Source organism: Anthonomus grandis, chromosome 19 (genome assembly GCF_022605725.1).
Source record: "Anthonomus grandis grandis chromosome 19, icAntGran1.3, whole genome shotgun sequence".
Lineage (NCBI taxonomy): Eukaryota > Metazoa > Arthropoda > Insecta > Coleoptera > Curculionidae > Anthonomus > Anthonomus grandis.
Genome location: NC_065564.1, coordinates 3,845,986 through 3,869,024, shown reverse-complemented (window position 1 = coordinate 3,869,024; position 23,039 = coordinate 3,845,986). Strand labels below are relative to the sequence as shown.

The 23,039-nt window shown below is 34.3% G+C and overlaps 1 protein-coding gene across 5 annotated transcripts in view; it reads right to left on the bottom strand.

Annotated features, from left to right (window-relative positions):
- LOC126747231 (UNC93-like protein) overlaps positions 1 to 16,224 on the bottom strand; it is a 28,971-nt gene extending 12,747 nt beyond the window's left edge. For 2 of the 5 annotated variants that reach the window (XM_050455740.1, XM_050455739.1), the window contains exon 1: positions 5,385 to 5,566. The gene's annotated coding sequence lies outside the window, so the exon portion shown is untranslated. Of the gene's footprint in view, positions 1 to 1,948; positions 1,976 to 5,384; positions 5,567 to 14,980; positions 15,270 to 16,072 lie in introns of those variants that run through there. The other 3 variants (XM_050455745.1, XM_050455744.1, XM_050455743.1) reach the window with 3 other exon arrangements.
- Positions 16,225 to 23,039: the final 6,815 nt, after the last annotated feature.

Genomic DNA, 23,039 nt, shown 5'->3' with positions numbered 1-23,039 from the left:
CACGAGCCCGCGTTATTTACCAACATTAAGAACAAAAAAATCGTAAAAATATTATAAAATACAAATTAAAATTAACTGCTTTCATTGTTTTTCCGATCGTGAGCGTCTAAATTTTGCGAATAAAACGACGTGCATGAAATTATAGCCGCTCAGGTGGATAATTGGTCGAGTGCGGCCCTAACTGGGTGCATTTGACAAGTGACAAACCTGTCAAATTGAAAAAATTAAACTACACTTGCACGGTTCGGATTTAACTGGAGAGAAAAGCACTTCCTTCGTGTGTAATTGGTCTATTATATTAATGATACGTTAAGAAAAAAATGGGTAATTACGTAAGATGCATGCTGTGCAACCCGTAAGTATACACTGCCAGTTTTTCACAGGAAATGTAGAATATTCTATACAAGTCCAGTGCTGTAACGGAAAAATCACCAGGATCTTCCTTTGATTGGCTGTTTTAATTGTGGCACGCCACTGGTGTTTTTAAAGACATAAATCTTTTCTAATTAACATATAATGGCTCCATTGATGTTTAGTTTATGGCAAAAAAAAAAGAATGTGCTGAATTAATTAATTTAGCCCCCTCTCCCCTTCGCCCTCCCTACCCCCCACCCACCAAAGGCTCGCACTTCCTGCACTTGATAAGCTCCGATTTCCCCACGGTTGTTTAATAACAACACGGTGTTGTAACCGACGTATTATAACAATAATTTTTGCGTCAGTTTCTAATACAATTGCACAAATTGCCTCGGCGATAAATAAAATTGTAAAAAATAAAATCGTAATGGGTTTTACGAGAGAAATCTGTAGTCGAGCGGATTAACTGGCAGTCGAGGAAAGGACAGTCAAAGTTTGTTCATTTAGGATCGAAGGCGAATGTAGTAATAATGGAGAGTTCCCATAAGGGTGTGTAAAAAGATTCCAAAGGTTTGGAGAAGTTGGCCCACTTAAAATTTCTTTCTCTTAGCATAAAGAGGATCAAAAAAGAAGCAAAAAAGTCTTATAAAGAAAAAATTTATTTCCCATAGGAGGGCCACAATTAGATATTATATGTCGCTCCCACTAGTTATATTAGTTAGTAAAATTAGCAAAAATTCGCCGATTTTAAAATTTTTTTTTGTAACTTATAGAGCAATTAAAAGGGAAGAGGAAACCCTAATGACAAAAAGTTCCATTTTTCATAGGAGAGTGAGGAAAATTATTTTAAACAGCGCAATATGAAGAAACATCACTAAAATTGGACCAAATTGAAAACGGATTTTCCGACATGTTAAGCTTAATTAAAGAGACCTAAAAGCTTCATAAGAAAAATTTCAATTTCCCTTAGGAGAGCCAGAATAATAAAATATATGTCACTCCCACCAATTATATTAATTAATAAAATTTGCAAAAGTTAACTCATTTCAAAATTTTTTTTTGTGCAATGTATAGATCTTTAAAAAGGAAAGAGGAAAGTCTAATGACAAAAAGGCCAATTTTCCATAGAAAGGTGTGAAAAAATGGTTTTTCCTAATAAAAATTATAATATTCAACTAAATTAAACAAATATGTCCGCTTTTCTAATATAGTTGCCTGGCACTACCATCGCTAATTGTATATTTATACCGCAAACCGTTACCCGACAGGTGAACATACATTAAAAATAAATCAATTGGAGATGAATCTGGTGATCTTGGTGTCTGCGAACCCACTTAAAAAAGCTCCATAGTCCAAACAATAAATCTGATATATTATAATCTGAGGTCTCGGTTTAGGCAAATCAGAACCCTCAGGCTTGAATCGCCACACAATTAATAATAACGCGGATTAATCAGATATCCGGCTTAACCCTGGATTAAATTTTTTAATTAATTAGGGTAATAATTCATGATTTTTTTAAAAGATAACGAGGAACAAACGAATCTCAGTCCTACATGTAAGTTCCCGATAAAATCCCCCTTGTACTTACGGTGACGTGGTATCGTTTACGGTTAACCTACCTGGAACAAAACAGAAAAACGAAATTAGTTATTATTATTATTACAATGCAATATTTAAATGCCGATTTAATTGCCAATAAATGCCTTTTATTATAACTAATAGTTTCTGGTAATTATTGTTCTCGGTTGACGCGTGTTGCGCCTAGGGAATATTACATGTAACGTGGTTAAATGAACAAAGAAAGTCAGTTTTATTAGAGAAAAAAACATTGATTTTACGATAAAATATCCATTGTATGGGATCCAGTAATAAAACTGCGTAAAAACTCATAAAACGATGGGTAGGAGGGCGCCTTAACCAAACGCGCTCATATTAAAATTCACTAAAGGGTTCCCTAATTATAGGGTGTCCACGAATTTTTATTTCACGGTAAAATGAACCTTTAGGCACAGTAAAATGGTAGCAATTAACCGAGCAATAATTATTTTACATGAAAAATGAGACAGTGGGTGTCGAATGCCTGAAGTAAGGCAACAAGTGCCGAAGATTATCATATTTAAGGAGTGATAAAGAGCTGACAGAACTTTGTTAATGTGGTTTCGCTGATTTCCTGAGTTAACTTAAGCTCTCTCTTTAGTTTTTCATCAGAATTCTTTGGCCGTTCAAATTTGCTACCAATAAATCACGTGGAGGCGTGAGAATCTCTGGATAATCAGACAATATGTAGGATATGAGGTGGTTTAATCAATTATTCCTAATATATCTGGCAACATACAAAGCGTCGCTTTACGCACGTTATTTTTGAATTTATTCGAGTTTTTCCTTAAGAGTTGTTAAGCTTCTCATGCGTTTCTTTAATTTCTTTATTGTTTGTTTACTGTATCAACTTTTTCTTCACTTTTTTTGGAAAATTAAGTGTGGATCTCAAGAAGTATTAACTGACAGACCCTTAGATCTTTCCATAGAGTTAAGAAATACTTTAAATGGCTTAAAATTAATAGCCAAAGGCTTCAAATGCCTCGAATAAATAAAAAAATACTTCAGACTGCTTGAGAAAACTAAGAAATGGCTTTAACGGGTTAAAAGTGAATAATGGTCGTTGCCTAATCGGTATCGTAAATCGGTAGTTGCCTGGTGTGTTTGAATCACTAATATAAATAGAAAGCTTTCAACTGTGGATGAACTGAAAAAGGACTTAATTGACTGAAAGAAATGAAATATTATTTCAACTGCCTGAGGATATTAGGAAGGTCCATCAACTACTTGGAAGAAACTCATTCTTTGGCGTAATTCGTTAGAATTACCTCAATTACTTGAGAAAACTATGAAATGGCTTCAAGAGCCTAAGATAAATAGCCAGAGGTTTCTACTGCCTGGAATAAATAGAGAAATTGCTTTAACTTCTTCATTTTAAATTCAAAACGAGTCGGCTTACAGGAGATCAAGTTACTAGATTTGTGAGGAATTATTTTCTGAACATTTTGCAATTTATTTCATTGCTTTAGCGCTAGTGGTTCCTGAAAAATCGGATTTTAAATGTATGAACTTCGAGGCAAAGGAACGTTCACATAAAAGTTAAAAATTATACGTGGTGATCGCAAAATTATGAAACGTTATGGTTTATAGAAGGTTCTAATATGATGTGCAAAGAAAAAAACTAATTGATTGAGGTGTTTTACGGGCTTTTAAGCTTCACCTCCATTTTTTGTCGCACTTTTCTCTAAAAAAACTGAATATTTTAAAGGAAAAATGAGCAAACAACTTGTGGTTCTCTCTATATGACTTCACGGAGGTACTTTCTTCACTTGATTGAAGTTTTTCAATTGAATTTTTCAAAGGTTTCTTTGGAAAAAACATGATATCTTAAAGGAAAAATCACTAAGCAACTCGTGGTCTTTTATATTTAACTTACAAAATATTCTGCCGTAAAAGTTCCACTGAATTTAGTTATTTATGGGTTTTTAACTGAACTTTTTCCTAGCCTATTATTGGGGAAAAAATCATAACTCAGAGGAAAAATGTTCAAACACTTGTGGTTTTCGTTATTTGAGTGGCAAAAGGCCCTGTCATGAGCGATGAAAACTCAACTTAATTTAGTTGTTTTATGGGGTTTTAAGCCCGACCTCCAAGTTGCTGCAAACTTTGCTCCTGAAAACCCTTATATCTTAAGAATAAAAGGCCTAATTAACTTCCTACTTCACTAAATGACTTATAAGAGACTATCAAGAGGCTTTAACTGCCTGGAATAAATGGGAATTTACTTCAACTGCTTGGGAAACTAAAAAATGGCTTAAAATAAATAAGCAGAAGCCTCAACTGCCTGGAATAAATGAGAAACTACTCCAAGTACTTGAGAAAACTATGCAATGGCTTCGGACCCCAGACAAACAACAAAAATCCACATACATACAGTGACAATAACTAAATTATTTTTCTTGGCACAACATCCCATTAAGCTTAAGTGTTTTGTTGGCAAATTTAGCATCAAGCGAGTCGACTCCGTCGAGCGATGATGGCACGCAGCTTAATTTTCTTGATTAAAGCAATTTAGAGGCGCTTTATTAAGGCTTTTGTCATCATTGTCTGGAATTTTTTCCCGGATTTTACTTTTTTTTTTAATCATTATCGCCCATTAAAACTACACGCACACAAGCCAATTGAACGCAATTAGAGAATTCAGGTCGACAATATAATAATGGCGAAGACCTTCGATGGTGTATGTGTACGTATCATTTTTTTTAACATAATAATTTCGGTTTTTGAAAAGCGCACATCTGGGACAAAGAGGAGGTGCGTTATTCTAAGCGGTCTTACGGCTAAAAATACCAGATTTCCTGAAAACCTGCCAAGAAGAACGTTTGCAGAGCGTAGAAAGAAGTCGAAACACGAGGATTCGTTTTCGGATTTCATGGGTTTCATGCATGTGTGAGCCGAGGAAGGTCGATTATTACGCGATATCGAGATAGATAATTGATTTTCACGTGATTGCCCAGGCTTATTAAAATACAAGCGCCCGTGCTTTTAAGATATGTACACGGGTTGCCAAGAAAAAATGGAAAATTTCCTATTGAAGCCGGTGCCAAATGAATTTTATCGGTTTTGTAGATCTTGTGTGCTTTAATCTTGGCGAAGTTGTTTTTGTTTTTGATTTTTCACAAGAGTGTTAAGTTTCCAAGGGATTTTCGTAGAAAATAGTGAAAAGTTACCACGATCACGGTCACTCGACCACTTTTAGAACAAAATTTTACGTTAATGAAATCTCCTACTTAAAATAAATTTATTTCTATTTCACTGCCCTTTAAAAAAATAAAATTTAATGGAGGTAATGCTTAAAATACAGGTAAACACAGCGAGCATGCAAAGTAAGAACAAGAGCACCTTCTTGAATAAAATTCTGAAGGGAGGTTGCTGTTAAACCTGAAAAAACTGCTTGGAAAGGGGTTAAAAACTGAAAGTTGGCCTACCTTCGCAAAATATTTCCAAAAATCGAAACTTGACACGTCGCTGTTTTTTCCTTCGGAGCGTTCTGCTTAAATGCATGAAATTTAGCGCCGAGAAGAGCAGCACTCTATAAAATGAAAAGGGCACACCGCTATAAAGCTCTGTCTGAAAAAACCGATGCGTGTGAGTGAACGTACCACCGATTTCGACGGACGACCAACGCGTTGTGACAAAAATAAACCGGGGAAAACAACGACGATCGCGCCGGCCCATCCCTCCATGAACAAAAAATTAATTTTTTCCCGTTTTAATTACCGCGGATCGAACTGGATCGAGCTGGATGACCGCCAGACGATCCTAAATAACGAGCGGCCGACAATAGGAAATTCTGTTATGTGGATAATCATTCATTGTTTATTAAACTCTCGGTTTCGAGCCACATGTTCAATACCAGGGGTTTTAATTAAACCTCCTCAGTTTTTAGATGAGAAAATTACGTTCTTTTAATGTAATTGCTGTTTCCTTAGAGGGAGGTTAATCTTAAACATGATCACTGCATGAAAATTGTTCTCATTACTAATGTTTGTTTGTTTAAATGCCCAGTTTCAAACGACATACGAAAGAATGATTTTTATTAGCCTTTTCTTGAGAAAAAAATCATTACTCAAAGGAGAAAGGACCAAACAGTTTGTGGTTTTCGCTATTTGACTGATAGAAGCTTTTTGTATAAAACTAGATTGAAAACGCACTTTAATTTTATTGTTTTATGGGTTTTTAAGCCTGACCTCTAAGCTCCTGTCAGAGTTTCTTCCCAAAACCCTTATATCTTAACAACAGAGGGATCAACTAACTTGAAACCTTCTTTAAATTACTTATGACTTTTAGGCTTTTTCCCTTAAGAAAACAAATCATCAAACTCAAAGGCAAATTGTCCAAATAACTTGCGGTCTTCTCTAATTCGTTTATAAAAGGTTCTGCTCTAATATATGTATAGGACTTTTATGTCCTTATGATGAGGTGCTTTGAAATTAGTAAAAAAACTAGGTTGTAATAACCTTTAAAACTGACCTTCATCTATTTTTTCCCAATCCTCCTCGAGTTGCAATTTAATTTTAACCATTGCCCACCCATCAAGAGACACATAACGCCATATATCATGAGTAATATACATAATTGCACGTTTATATAAGGCGCTTTAATGGTTTATGATGGACTTCGCACTGTCCAAATCAATACTTTCAAATCGTTAAAATTATCGGAAAAATTGTACGTTGCACCAAAATTGCAATAATTATTTTTAAAGAAAAATTAAATTATCCGACGTCCAAGCCAGACATTTTGTTGTTATATTAATCGAGCAATAACAGTTCGTTAATCTGCATTTTTGTTTATATAAACGCTCAATTGTGACGCAAGCGAGTCAACAATTTTAATTAATAATATTTATGCGTCATCTGTTGAAGATGTTGACCCATCAACAGGGGCTTTCTTGGGTATCGCCGATTGACTAACTCGGTTTTTGTGTTATTAAGAGGTTACGCATGTAATAATTTTAATTGTTCCCACTGCGTTGCGTTGATATTGCGTCATTGGCTGACTGGCCTTTAATTAATTTGGAACAAAAATGCAGTACTCCATATATTTTTTTATTCGCTGCTCAAGCTGTGTCATCAGAAGGAATTTTTTCTGACCCCCTCCTCACCAACGCCACCTTAACCTTAAAAGCTTTTAAACACACCGTTGATTTTACAAAGATTTCTAAAGCCTTATGTAGCACGTCAATAATTATTCAAATTGGGAAAATTTCCGTCGGATCGTTAATTTTAATAAAGCAAGGCATTTCGTTTTGGATTGGGTAATCGAGCGTTGACCCAACAAGGCAGCGCCAATGTTGGTAAACAAAAAAAGTGAGGGGGCGCCCGTACACTAATAAATTAATTAAAATATTAATGGAAAATTACCGTAGGAATTCACTTAAATGCACTTTCTGTCTTGTTCTCGATCGATCTGGATACAGAAATTGATTGAAAACCGTATTGTTGTGGAACGAATCGGTTTACAGGAGATCGAGTCACTAGATTGACGAGGAATTGTTTTTTTAATATTTTGCAATTTATTTCATTGCATTAGCGCTAGCGGTTCCTGAGAAATCTGACTTTACATGTATGAGCTCCAAGGCAAAAGAACTTTCACATAAAATTTAAAAATTATACAGAGTGATGGTAAAATTACCAAATTACTTGCGGTTTTTTTTATGTGGCTTATAGAAGTTTCCACTATAATGTACAGGGGGAAAAACTAAATGATTCAGGTGTTTTATAAGGTTTTAAGTTTCACCTCCAAGTCTTTGACGCACTTTTCTCTAGAAAAATTGAATATTTGGCATATAAAGGCGAAAATGAGCAAACAATTCGTGGCTCTTTTCGTTAGACTTAAACAATGTTCTTTCATAGATTTTTTGGGAAACTTTGAATAAATTTCCAGGGAAAAAAATATTTTTTAATGAAAAAATTACTAAGCAACTTATGATCTTATTTATTTGAGTTAAAACATATCTCCTATGAAATTAAGGTGAAAATTCGACTGAATTTAGTTATTTGTAAGTTATTAACTAAATTTTTGACCCTTTATTGAGAAAAAAAAACATAACTCAAAGGAAAATTGACCAAACAGCTTGCGGTTTTTGCTATTTGATTGATAGAAGGTTCTTGCATAAAACTGCAATGAAAACTCAACTTAATTTATTTGTTTTATGGGGTTTTAAGCCCGACCTCCAAGTTTCTACCAAAGTTTGCTCAGAAAAATGCGAAAAAAGGACCAATGAACTTCGGATCTTTATTAAATCACTTGTATGGCACTATTCGGCATCGGTGTAAAGAAAATTTGACCTAAATAAATGAATTATGAGTTTTGGACACAATTTCTGGAGGCTTTCTTGAGAAAACAATCATAACTCAAAGGAAAAATTATTATTAGTTTATACAAAGGAGCACCAACCTGGAATAATTACTTGATATCTTTTGATTCTAATGAGTTAGGAGTATGATATAACTTGCATTTAGTAGCCAGTAGTTTCGTCTTCGAAAATGATATTAACAATCAAAACCGTAAAAATTCGGCTCCTTAGGACACAAGTAATGTTTGAGGATAACTCAGCAAATACTTTAAGGACTGTAATAATTCTTTCACAACAGCATGCTTATAAAACGATTTAGTGCATGAAACATGCTGCTATCTCTTAAACTCGGTAAGTTATAGTGGTTTTGGCAAGGCTATGATTGAATAAATCCGTAAAAATTTAACACAGTTTATTCTTTTATAAATTTTTGAATCCGATAGGGCCGGAACGCATAGTTGGTATCGCCAAATGCGTTGCGGTCGCGTCAATGAAGGGTCTGCTGGACAAGTGAACTCACCGAAGATGGACTGAGTCCCCTGGTATGAGACAGGCCAAAGCGCACATAGGTGGGCCCTCTGCCTGTCTCACCAAAAGCCTACTACGCCTAAAAAGACGCGAAATTCGGCTAGTGACAGGTCTTTTAACTGGTCACTGGCACTTAAGAAGCCAGCTTCATACTATCGGTATTGCGCACAACCCGGAATGCCGAAGGTACTGTGAGGAGGATGAAACCGTTGACCATGTAGTCGGGGAGTGCCCAGCACTCACGCGCGCCAGGTTCAAATACTTAGGTAACACTTTCACGGTTCCGAGCGACTTTAAGTCCTTCAGATCAGAGAGTCTTATCGGTTTCCCTAAGGCCCTTGGGCTCTGGTAACCCCCGGTGGGGCATGACGTGTCCATCAGGAGACCTATATGCACAACTGCCTTGGCAGCCCACTGTTTCGACAATTCATTCGTTCATTTAATATCTCCAAGGAAAAATGATGAAACAGCTTGTGATCTTCGCTAGTTGACTAATAGAAGGTTCTCGTATAAGACTGCAATGAAAGGTCAAAAGAATTTAGTCGTTTTATGCGGTTTTAAGACTAACCTTCAAGTTCTTGCCAGGCTTTCCTTGGAAAAACCCGCATATTTTAGGAACGCAAGGACCAATTAACTTGGGGTTTTCACTTAATGACTTATAAGAGACTATTCTGCATTACTGTGCCCTAATTAAATTAGTTATGAGTCTTAGACTCAATTTTTGACTTTCTTCCTGGCCTTTAATTACCAAATAACTTTCGATCTTCTTTAATTGACTTATAGAAGGTTCTGCTATAATATATTTGTAAAAAATTACCCCAAATTATTTTTTTATAAAGGCTTAAACTCAGTTTTAATTATTTTGCGGGTTTTTATTTTAAAAAAATCATATCACAAAGGAAAAATGACCAAACAGCTTGTGGTTTTCGCTATTTGATTGATAGAAGGTTCTTGCATAAAACTGCCAGGAAAATTTAATTTAATTTATTTGTTTTATGAGGTTTTAAGCCCGACCTCCAAGTTGCTGCCAAATTCTGCTCCAAAAAACCCTTATATCTTGAGAACAAAAGGACCAATTAACTTGAGACCTTCACTAAACCACTTATATGACACTATTCTGCATTGCTGTAACTAATTAATTATTTAGGAGTCTTAGACATAATTTTTCAGTTTCTTCCTGGCCTTTTCTTGAGAAAAAGATTTATAACTTGAGATCTTCTTCAATCAATGTGTCAAACATTTATTTATGATCTAACAGCATCATTTAGATATATTGATGAATATTCTTTACTCAGTGGCTTCATTCTGTCATGAAAACTCGCTCGTCAAACTCAAAATTTCTGAGAACGTTTTCAAAAAAATAAAACCACTACCTGAAGCCATATTTCAAAAAATTAATTCAGGCATTAATTAAATTGAAAAAAAAAAGGCCCCACCTCGATCTAGTCGAGATTTTTTCCTTCTCGGAACCACATTTCTGGTTCTGTTCGATGTTCTTCTCTGCTGGTGGTGGGGCTCGGTCGAGGAATTAATTTGCATGAGCTTGCAAACACGACGACGGTGTAGCAACCAGAATTTGGCCAACGAATTAGAAAATACATTAGCGGTATGTTGCGATAATGCGCCATGCGATGCATGAAGAGATTGAAAAAGCACCAAAAGTGAGTAAAAGTCTTTAGTCATTTCAGTAAAAGTGCCTATTAAGTCACTGGCAAGTCCTCACAACCTACTTCTCCGTACGTTTTCCGCAGTAACTAGGAAACAACGACCGGTCTTCGGTTCTATAAATAACGTTTATTAGAATGAATCGGGGTCTATTTGCGGACAACTTGCAACGGCCTTAAGGCATCTTATGCAGTTTCTAGACTCTCCCATATTTGGACTTCTTATAACCTCTTCGCCAGAAGAGCAGTAGTATCTATTTGAATTGTAGGCACGCCACTGCGGTATTGGCAAATCTGCTCGGATCTTGACTTAATTAAGAATTTCTGATCACACAATTTGACTAACGACGTGGTAGGATTAAGAAATTGACAAGTCGCGGTCAACTTTCTATTCCACTGAGCCACTGTTAGGTGTGCAAAAAAAAAAAAACCGAATTTAAGAAGAACCTCTTTTCTTAAAAGGGGTTTTTTGCGTGCTTGCAATAAATGCTTAACCAAGAAGGAGGTTCGGATTAAATCTTCCATATTTTAATGCTCACGTGAACCTCTGTCTAAAAACCGACGACTGACATCATAAGACTCACCCTAAATGGTCCGTTTGGTGATTTATGAACTCTGATCACGTACAGTCTATACAAAATCGGATTAAAAAGCAAATGGATCCTCATTTTGCTCTTGATCTACTAATTCAGCCTATGACGTAACTTTCATGCTAAACTTATCATTTATTTATTTATTTATTTATTACATAATTCGAGAGAGTTACTTAATTATGGGTTCGCCACTTTGATAATTAATTATAATTAATTCGCGTGTTAGTTTATGGCGAAAAACAAGCAAATGAGATTCTCTCACAGCCTCGTTTTCAATATCAGTGCGTCCATTAAGAAGCGCTTTTAAATATTAAAATTTAATTAATTGAATTGGACCTTCGATCCGGACAAAAATAAGCGAATTTCAAGGGGATTTGTTGTAGGAATATCAAGGAAGGTACATCTTAAATGCCTTGCACAAGGGAAAATTTTATGTAAGGTGAGTTGGTGGCTCGCCTATGGGATGTTCTAGTTTTTAGTATAACAGTTTTTTGATGCTCTATATACAGAAAAAAGAATTTTTCAAATCAGACAATTTTTTGAATTTTTGGGAGATAATTTTGGCGAAAGTGGAAATTCCTAAATAACTCGCTTCTTGTTGGTTTTTCGAAAAAATCATATAAAGCTTTGTAGTCGGGCATTTTTTATAGTATCCGTTGCAAAAATATATTTCCCTATAGAATTTGAGAAAATTTGTTATTTATGATTTTTAGTTTTTCCAGATTTTCTCGAATACTATGATAGCTAGCTTAGATTTTCTTTCACTGAATGATACATTTTAATATTTCGTATAACTTTTATTTTAATTATTTTGCTCTCAGGCTTTTAGGTTTTTTAAACAAAAATAAAAACCATTTTTTCGAAAAATTTTATGGGCAACTCCCTTTGAATTATCATATTTTTTTTATGGCTCCCCTATGGGATATTCAAGTTTTTTGCATAACATTTTTTTGTTACTTTGTTGCTACTCTATACGTAGAAATTTTTTTTTCAGTCAGACAACTTTTTTTAATTTTTCAAATTTTTGGGTGAAAATGTTGGCGAAAGTGGAAATTCGTGAATAACTCGCTTGCTGTAGGTTTTTCGAAAAAAATCATATTAAGCTTTTTAATTGGGCACCAAACAAAGCGTCTATGGCAAATATAAAAACTTTATATTTCCCCAAATAACTCGAGAAAAACAACATTTATTCAAACTCTATAATAGAAGCAATCAGGTTTCTTTCAATGGATAATACTTTATAATTATGATCCTCCCTCACTTTTACTCACAAGATAATGCAAATAAAAATAAAAACTCTAACTTGCACAATGCATTTACAAAGAAATCAATATACCAAGAACTAATTTAATTTTTTTCATAATCGGTTTCTTAACTGGTTCTGGTATGTAGCATAATAGCCAAGGTTGGTTATCTAACAATATTGACATTTGATACTGTTTATTAGACTGTTTGTTCTAAATTTACGATGTTAGTACATTTATTTTTAATGGATTTAAAATTACCCTGAAAAATGCCCGATACACGACCGTATATTAATTATAAATTTACTCGAACTTTTACTCGATGTCACCATCGCGAACCTCCTGCGCTTTCTATAATTTACGAAAAATTTACGAAAATTTTTTATTTTTACTTACATCAAGTTAAAATTGTCTCACTTAAACCGATCGGACGGAGCAACCACCGCCGACTGATGCAGGAACGTTCGAAAAAGGTCAGAAAGTTTATCCGTTAGTTCTTTGTGTCTTGGTGTGATAGTGATACAAGGTTGAGCCTTATCAACAAAATAGAAATTTAAAATTTTTTTAATGCCTAAGTGATGAAAGCAAATGAGGCAAAAAATCCAGCAGTCCAAGTAATCATTTTCAAGTTATTAAACTTGTAGTGAGGAACAGGTTTGACATGCACAGTGATCAGTCAGTTCAAAGTACCAAATCTACAACACTACTTGGAATATTTTCATAAAAGTAGAAGCAAACAAGGCAGAAACGAATTCTTTGCAAACGCTCTTCAAGGTTTAAAGTAGTTTAGGCAATAGTTTTGGAAATATTGAAGTTTTTGTGCAGTGGTGTTCTCTAAGGTGACCACTCACTTTACAGCTCTAAACCTTTAAAACTTGTGGAGGTATTTTCACGAAATAACAATTAAATCATGCAGAAAAAGGTTTTTTACAAACATTGTTTAAGGTTCAAAGCAATATTCGTAATAGTTTTGAAAATATTATTTTTTTTTAGAGTGGTCTCCGAAGATCATGTTTGGCCTGCGAGGTGTCCACTCACTTTAAAGTCCAAAATCTCAAAAACTAGTAAATATATTTATATAAAATAAAAATTAGATCACTCACAAGAGCATTCTTGATAAATGTTGCTGAATATTCAAAGCAATTCAGACAACAGTTTTTGAAATATTAAATTTTTTGTGGAGTGATTCCTGAAGAGCATGTTTACCCTGCAAGGTGTCCACCTACTTCAAAGTCCAAAATCTCAAAAACTAGAAGAGATATTTAAATAAAATAAAAATTAGATGATTCGCAAGAATATTTTAGACAAATGTTACTTAAGGTTCAAAGCAATTGAAATAACAGTTTTGTAAATATTAAATTTTTTGTGGAGTGATTCCTGAAGAGCATGTTTGCCCTGCAAGGTGTCCACCTACTTCAAAGTCCGAAATCTCAAAAACTAGAAGAGATATTTAAATAAAATAAAAATTAGGTGATTCACAAGAACATTTTAGACAAATGTTACTTAAGGTTCAAAGCAATTGAAATAACAGTTTTGTAAATATTAAATTTTTTGTGGAGTGATCCCTGAAGAGCGTGTTTGCCCTGCAAAGTAACCACTCACTTCAAAGTCCAAAATCTCAAAAACTAGTAAAGATATTCACATAAAATAAAAATTAGATCACTGACAAGAGCATTTTTGATAAATGTTGCTCAATATCCAAAGCAATTCAAGCAACAGTTTTGAAAATATTAAATTTTTTGTGGAGTGATTCCTAAAGAGCATGTTTGTCCCGCAAAGTTACCACTCACTTCAAAGTCCAATATCTTAAAAACTATAAAAGATATGTACACGAAGTAAAAATTAGACGATTCACAAGAGCATTCTTAATATATAATACTCAAAGTTCTAGATAATTCGGATAATCGTTCTGTAAATATTACATTTTTTGTGGAGTGATTCCTAAAGAGCATGTTGCCCTGCAAAGTAACAACTCACTTCAAAGTCCAAAATCTCAAAAACTAGTAAAGATATTCACATAAAATAAAAATTAGATCACTCACAAGAGCATTCTTGATAAATGCTGCTCAATATTCAAAGTAATTCAAACAACAGTTTTGAAAATATTAAATTTTTTGTGGAGTGATTCCTAAAGAGCATGTTTGTCCCGCAAAGTAACCACTCACTTCAGAGTCCAAAATCTCAAAAACTAGTAAAGATATTTATATAAAATAAAAATTGGATCACTCACAAGAGCATTCTTGATAAATGTTGCTCAATATTCAAAGTAATTCAAACAACAGTTTTGAAAATATTAAATTTTTTGTGGAGTGATCCTTGAGGAGCATGTTTACCCTGCAAGGTGTCCACCTACTTCAAAGTCCAAAATCTCAAAAACTAGAAAAGATAATCCCATGAAACAAAAAGCAATATATTAGAAAAAGTGTATGCTACAGAACTTGTAAGGCTTAAACCAGTGTTACCAAAACTTTCGAAAATTCTAGATGTTTTGTGTACTGAGGTCCGACGTACTCGCCTCAAAACCATTATTTCTTAAACACCTTAAGCCTAGAGAGTATAGAACTAGGAATAGAAATGATGTTTATGGATGTTTTACAGGCTTTTGACCGCATCAAGGCCAACTGTCTCGAAAACTAGTTCACAAATGTAAATATGCAAGTGGTGAGGGTATATATAATGGAAATAAACAATTACCTAGCAAAAAGGTGCCTCCAATCTGGCACTCCTGCAGGTCCGGCGTTAAACCTCCTCACTAATCCCAGTCACAATAATTGTCGCGGGCACAACTTTCGCAAGAAATTAATTGAAATAAAAAAAAAATGACAAAATTTCCAATAATCGACCCGTCTCGCGTATACCCAACTCTCGACTAAGTATACCCAGAATGTTAATTGGTACAAGTGATAGTAACGAAGGTACTGGGGGGTACTGATGGTGATACGCTATGGGTACACCAGTTCGCACGGGGGCCGCAAGAGTGGTGGCCGTAGGCACGCAAGACGACTACCTTTTAGATGGAAGATTCACGTGCTTTTGACGTTATTATTATTATTTTTTTTCCCTGTTCGTTCAATGTTGTTTTGGTAGCACCAAGAGATAAGGAACCGCGGCGATCATCATCCTGATCATGATCATGAGTCAGGGGGTTTTGAGGTGATAAGCGCCACCGGAGAAGGTCGGTTTGTTCGGGTGCTTTTGCTCTGGTTGTTTTTATTACAAAATTTCTAATGATCCCAAGATTATATTGAGAAAAATTGTGCTTTAGCGGTGGCCAGAGGCCTTGATACTAAAAAATTCCTGCTGTCTTCAGACTGGTTCGGTTTCACCCCAGCTTCCCCCAATTCTCCAAAGAATCCCCCTGGCCCTAAAATTTTCGTAAATGTTCACTCAATCATACAAACTCTAATCCGGCATCAAACAACGCGATAAATCAGAAATGTTGCGATTTTTATTGAGGCAGGATTAACGGAATTTTGATTTTTGTTTTCCCCGTATTAAGTCGTCAAATAATTAGATTTTATTTGGGAACATTAATTTTTATTAATTACGGCCGATAAGGGGCACATTCACGTCGTACGTTATTGACATTTTCCACGCACCATCCAAATGATTATCGGCAAATATTCGACGTGTTGCACCAAAAAGCCCGATAACCGGCCGGATCCAGTATCAATTGAGCACTTCTTGAAAACAATAAATCCCCATCATCTTGGTGAGAACCCGACAATTAGACATTTGGATTAATTACTATTATCGCTCTGGACATTTATGGTTCACGTCACTTACCTATTTATATAAATTAGTAAAGTTTATTGCGGTTAAAACACCATTTAGGCAACATTTCTTATCGACACATTTCACAACATGGTACTGCCATGGCGGTACGATAACAATATACTGAGGAATGCCCGAGTTGCTTCGATTATGGGTGGAAAATGGTACTGGGCACGATTTGGCTACATTGTGTACCAGCATCTCAGACTTTGTTTCTCGTAGAAAGAAAGAGAGCATGCGTCACTAGTACACCAAATACTGTACAGGGTGTTAAAAAAATTTCTTGTGGTTCTGTTAATGCGCCGTTGCCGTTCTGATATTAATTTCCTTGATTTCCAACTGGGTGGACCTGATAATTGAGTGGTAAATGCCACCATTTAACGTCCCAATAAATTCACATGGAAGATCTAACATTAAATGCAAACAAGGCGAGAATAGGATCTATTTTCGTTCGCGGTTAACGTAAAAGTATTAATTAATTAAAGTGCCGCCGCCGTCGCATTTTTATATAAAAATGGCGTGTTCATGTATATGTGTGTGTGCGTTTTTTTTTCAATTAATTAAAACCATGAAAACGCTCGTATTTAATTACGAAAGTGCTTCTGTTTGTTCCCTACGCCCGACTCTTGTGTCGCATTGACACAATAATTTTCAGTTTGTACAAGTGAAAAATATGTAAAATAAATACAGACACCGCTAGTGGGCCAAGGGAACGCGAGATTATCACTTTTCGTTTTGTTATTTAAATTACATTAATAATAAGTCATGTTTTGATAACTGGCAAACATGAAGAATAATTTCATGTATGAATCACTTTTCTAAGCTAATTACTTGCCAAACCAATTGGAATCAAAAATTAATAAACCCAGGAGCGAATATTTAGAGCAAGGAAATAAATGTCACAACGACAACAGCCTACAAGCAGAGCCACGCCTTCAAGGTAGGGCTTGTGACCGTTTACCAGTGCGCAGTTGCCACAGAATATTTCCAATAATATAATTTTAAAAATTTGGACCAATCACAGACTTAATTACATATATTCAAACTTGGCGAAGATACTTCAAAAGAGAGTGAACACGAAGCACCCTTTGAGGTACCGAGAATCCAATAACACCTAAAATCTCTGGGGTATCAGTCAAGGAATTTACGATTTTATAGAACACAAATACGTCTAGTTGTTATTGTTAATAACTTCTTGTGCTCGTTTATGAAATTCAATGGAGAATCAAGCTTTAACAAAACCTAAAAGATATTTTTGACTTCTTTCAATTTTGCTTTTATAACTTGGAGACCAGACCAAAGACCCATAGTCTAACACTAATCATACAATGGAACAGTATAGAGATTTAAATCATTGTACACTATTAAAATCCACAAGTATGCGTTTAACAAAACCAAGAAGTCTCCCTGGTCTTCCAATTTTGGTCCATGTGTTGTCATTTAATGTGTAATCATATATTAGATTAGTTTTCTTACTTGAAAAGCTAATTATAGAACATTTATTAAGATTACATGCATGCAAATCAAATCAGACCGCCCAGCAAAGCTATACATTTCTCTGTAGGTTCAATAACTTTAAAAATACCCGGCTTGCAAACATACAGTTCTCTATGTAATTTGCAAAACAATTAAAGAGAAAAGGTGACAAACGAGCAGCCTGATGGAACATATATGTTAGAAGACTCAAAATCCCAAATCTTCACTTTTGAATATGATTGGAAAGATCCATTGAAGAAGCAGTTCATGAACTCCCAAGCCTTCAAGTTTACCCAAAAGCAACAGATGATTCACCCAGTCAAAAGCCAAGGCTTTTCTCGGTTTAAAGTCCTAAATCCCGGAGAGTCCTAAGAGGATTTAAAATTGACCATTGAACGCACAAAACACACAAAAAAAACGAAATTTCCTGAACTTTTGTTGACTTTTAACAGCCCTCCCTGTATACCGATCTTCTTCAATAACCATACAGCTCTTAAGCCTTCATTGAACTTTTAGTCCCGAAAATTTGAACTTGTTTAAGGGTTTCGAATTTGAGTTATTGTGTTCCAAAGAATTTGACATTCTGCCCCATTTTTTTCAGTAATGTACGGATTTTGTCTTGCAGAGACTCCTGAAGCATCAAAAACTCTTATTATAAGTTAGGTTTAACCAGATAAACCAGATTTTTCTTCAAAGAGAAGATGAACAGTTTATTCAAAAATGTTGCCAAAAATATAAAACGGAACGGAAAAAGGGGTAATATATACTAAGCCACGATTGGTGGTTTAGATAGTTATAAGACTGAGGAGTGCCAGGTGTATTGCAATATTTGAAATAGGAAAAATAATGTCCGAAAAGCTCTACAATATCTGAACGATTATTGGGCAAGGAATCACCATAAACCATTGAACTAGGATTTATTTTTTTAATTTTTGACGTAACTCCCAAAAATTCAGATTAGATCCTTCAACATCTGAGATACGTACATGAAAAATATTTTCAGGTAGAATTTTGCACGACACAGAGAATACTGATACCAATAAAATGCATATTATAATCAATCAATTTCCTATAGGCTTCTTATTCAAAAACAAGGAAATTAATGGCGCAATGGCAACAGCGTACGAGCAGAGCCACGCCTTTCAGGCAGGGCTTATGACCGTTTACCAGTGCGCATCATGCGGTGTCTTTTCAAGATATTTAATTTGTGAAACAGGTTGCTATAAATACAGGTCTCAAAGAATTTATAGAAAAATTGGAGAAAATGGAGATTGGGCACCATATTTCTGTCTCCTGACTGAAGACAGGGCAAATTTTTGTTTGTTTCTAGACATTTTGAACCAGTGCTTGTGCGTAGTGACAAATTGAAAAGTATACAGAGAAGCACAATCACGTAGGAGAAATGAAGGCACACTGTCAAACCCTGCAGCCTTTTTATTTGTTAGTTTTATTTAAGGATGATAATATATCCACATCATTTAATACATAGATATGAATATTTTGGGAAGCAGGATGCTACCAAAGAAAATTGCAAAAGCATTCACAATATGCAAGGCAGTAGATAGGCAATTGGTATTGTAGCTCTAAATATTGGAGATTCTAGATGTGTTTCTTGTTTGTTATATAAGTTTCCAAAATCTCTCGGGATGTATAGAATTTTCAATATGTGCTATATAAACCCTATACGCTACATCAATTTTTCAAATTCAAATAATTCTGAAGCTGATATACTCGTACTTTATTAGCAGTATGACGGATATTCCATAGATTCCATCAATTACTTCATCAATTTATTCTAGTCTTTGGAAGAATGGTTAATGACCATGACTTTTACAGTAATGTAATCACAGGTGATGTAATCAAATATGATCTCCGACGTTAATATGCCATATTGAAATTAATTCACTATTCATACGAGAATTTTGAAAAACTCTTTTCATTCAACAGTCCTTGAAGAAGATTTCATGGATAATATTCATTTGATTTGATTTCTTTGGAAGAATTATTATTGAACATGACTTCCTCAGTGATAAAATTACAGGTGACCGATGAATTATGGGATTTTCAATATGATCTTAGGAACTAGGACTTTCTGAATTAATTTATTCTATTGTTAGCACACATATACTTATATGGGGTAACATGGAGAATATGAAAACCAGATGAATATATGAAAATTAGCCCTTCTGTGGTTGAGACTTTGAGGGTTTGGTTTAAAATTGCAATTCTTATTGGTTTCTGCTCTAAATTGTATAGAATAATAATAAGCATCCTCCGGAATAAGTGAAGCACCTCCATTAACAGTGCATGAGAGATTAGCAAGTATCGGATCAATTTGTACACTAAACACAGATCAGAAAATGCCAAAAAGTCATGCAGTACTACCAGTTGGCTCTAGAACCTTAACATTGATATTAAAATCACCCATGATTAAAATTCTCTGGTTTTGTATGTAGTTAAGAACAGAGATATAGTCAAACAAGAACCTGTGATCTTCAATTAGAAAAGTAAGTGGAATATAAATAGCAATTATAAAAATGAATATAGAGTCCAGACTAATCTTGCAGCAAAGAAAATCCACTTGGGGAATCTGATTCTCCATGAAAAATCAACTTTGATTGACTCACACACAGATTCTGATACAAAAAAAAGCCTCCTGTTAGACTTGATTTGGGCTTACTTGACTAAAATTTTAGTGTAGTCTCAGATATACAAATATGACTCAACTAATTAAGAAAAAAATCTGCAAAAACAAACGTGATAAACTGGAAAATTCCGCTTTTAACTATCCGATTGTTTGCACAGTCAATATTATTTCGGGTTTTTGGAAATGTTACATGCCGATTTTTATTATGGTTGAATAGATGACTGAAAAAAAAATGTTTGTGGTGGTTCGCGTGATGATCCCGCTCTCTCATCATCATCAAGGTCTAAAGACCATGGGAACCCGAATTAATTTCAATTTGTCCCATATAATTTTTTCGCCGTTTAATTAGAGGGCGAGCAGTGGCGTGCCGAAGGAATTTAACCCCGGGGGACCTTCTCTCCGATTTAAAAGAAAAAACTCTATGGGAATGATTTTTTCCAAAAATAAGACGTAAATCGTATAATTAGCCGTAATTAAAAGCGCCACATGTAATAATTTTTTATTGTTCTCATTCATAAATTTTTATTTCGAGTAGGGAATGGCTGCCTATCAGCCGTTCTTGCTGATTAATTCATTCTTTATTGCCGCAAATAAATTATTTCGTAAATTGCCCGCCAATAAATGCATAAATGGATTTGTCACTGAGATTCGTTATATATTTATTCGGTTTTTATGAATTAAATCTTCGCAATAATTACTTGCTATACGTCGCTATTTAACATACAACGTCTGTGTGTTTCCATTAATTTATTCGTAACGAGATATTCATTCAATTTCGACTTCCGCCTTCGGACGCACTCTACCATAAACAGCTGAACCAACGACCAGAACGCATTATTCCAATTTTTCAGAAAAAAAAATCATATTTGTTTACTAATTAAACCATACAAGCAATCATTTAATTAAAAATAAGAGACACGGCAACGGTGTAGAGGTCACGCCCCTCTGACCGTTTAACAAGGCGCATCATGCATAGTTGCGAAAACAAGCAGACAAAAAAGGGTGTAAAGGCTCTATATCCCTAAAGGTTGATTCTTAAAATATGGTTCATAAGTATTATAATTTCTATTTAATATTTTAGTGTTTGTTTCATATTTTAAGGACAATTAGGGGCTGAGATATATCAATTTTTCTTTATATAAGGGAATTAAGGGTTGTATCTGCCCAGGAGTGGTTCCCAAAATATGGTTCATTAGGATTAAAATTTCTATTTAATATTTTACTATTTTTAGGGTTTCTTTCATATTTTAAGGACAATTAGGGGCTGAGATATATCAATTTTTCTTTATATAAGGGACTTAAGGGTTGTATCTGCCCAGGAGTGGTTCCCAAAATATGGTTCATTAGGAATCAAATTTCTATTTAATATTTTACTAATTTTAGTGTTTGTTTCACATTTTAGGGACAATTAGGGGCTGAGATATATCAATTTTTCTCTAAATAAGGGAATTAAGGGTTGTATCTGCCCAGGAGTGGTTCCCAAAATATGGTTCATTAGGATTATAATTTCTATTTAATATTTTACTAATTTTAGTGGTTGTTTCACATTTTAAGGACAATTAGGGGCTAAGATATATGCATTTTTCTCTAAATATGGGAATTAAGCGTTGTATCTGCCTAGGGGTTGTTCCCAAAATATAGTTTATTGAAATTATAATTTCTATTTAATATTTTACTAATTTTAGTGATTGTTTCACATTTTAAGGACAATTAGGGGCTAAGATATATGCATTTTTCTCTAAATATGGGAACTAAGCGTTGTATCTGCCTAGGGGTTGTTCCCAAAATATGGTTTATTAAAATTATAATTTCTATTTAATATTTTACTAATTTTAGTGTTTGTTTCACATTTTAAGGACAATTAGAGGCTGAGATATATCAATTTTTCTTTATATAAGGGACTTAAGGGTTGTATCTGCCCAGGAGTGGTTCCCAAAATATGGTTCATTACGATTATAATTTCTATTTAATATTTTACTAATTTTAGTGTTTGTTTCACATTTTAAGGACATCTAGGGGCTGAGATATATCAATTTTTCTCTAAATATGGGAATTAAGGGTTGTATCTACCCAGGGATTGTTCCCAAAATATGGTTCATTAGGATTATAATTTCTATTTAATATTTTACTATTTTTAGTGTTTGTTTCACATTTTATGGACAATTAGAGGCTGAGCTATATCAATTTTTCTCTCAATATGGGAATTAAGCGTTGTATCTGCTTAGGGGTTGTTCCCAAAATATGGTTTATTAAAATTATAATTTCTATTTAATATTTTACTAATTTTAGTGTTTGTTTCACATTGTAAGGACAATTAGGGGCTAAGGTATATCAATTTTTCTCTAAATATGGGAATTAAGGGTTGTATCTGCCCAAGGGTTGTTCCCAAAATATGTTTCATTAGGATTATAATTCCTATTTAATATTTTACTATTTTTAGTGTTTGTTTTACATTTTAAGGACATCTAGGGGCTGAGATATATCAATTTTTCTCTAAATATGGGAATTAAGGGTTGTATCTACCCAGGGATTGTTCCCAAAATATGGTTCATTAGGATTATAATTTCTATTTAATATTTTACTATTTTTAGTGTTTGTTTCACATTTTATGGACAATTAGAGGCTGAGCTATATCAATTTTTCTCTAAATATGGGAATTAAGGGTTGTATCTGCCCAGGGATTGTACCCAAAATATGGTTCATTAAGATTATAATTTCTATTTAATATTTTACTAATTTTAGTGTTTGTTTCACATTTTAAGGACAATTAGAGGCTGAGATATATCAATTTTTCTCTAAATATGGGAATTAAGGGTTGTATCTGCCCAGGAGTGGTTCCCAAAATATGGTTCATTA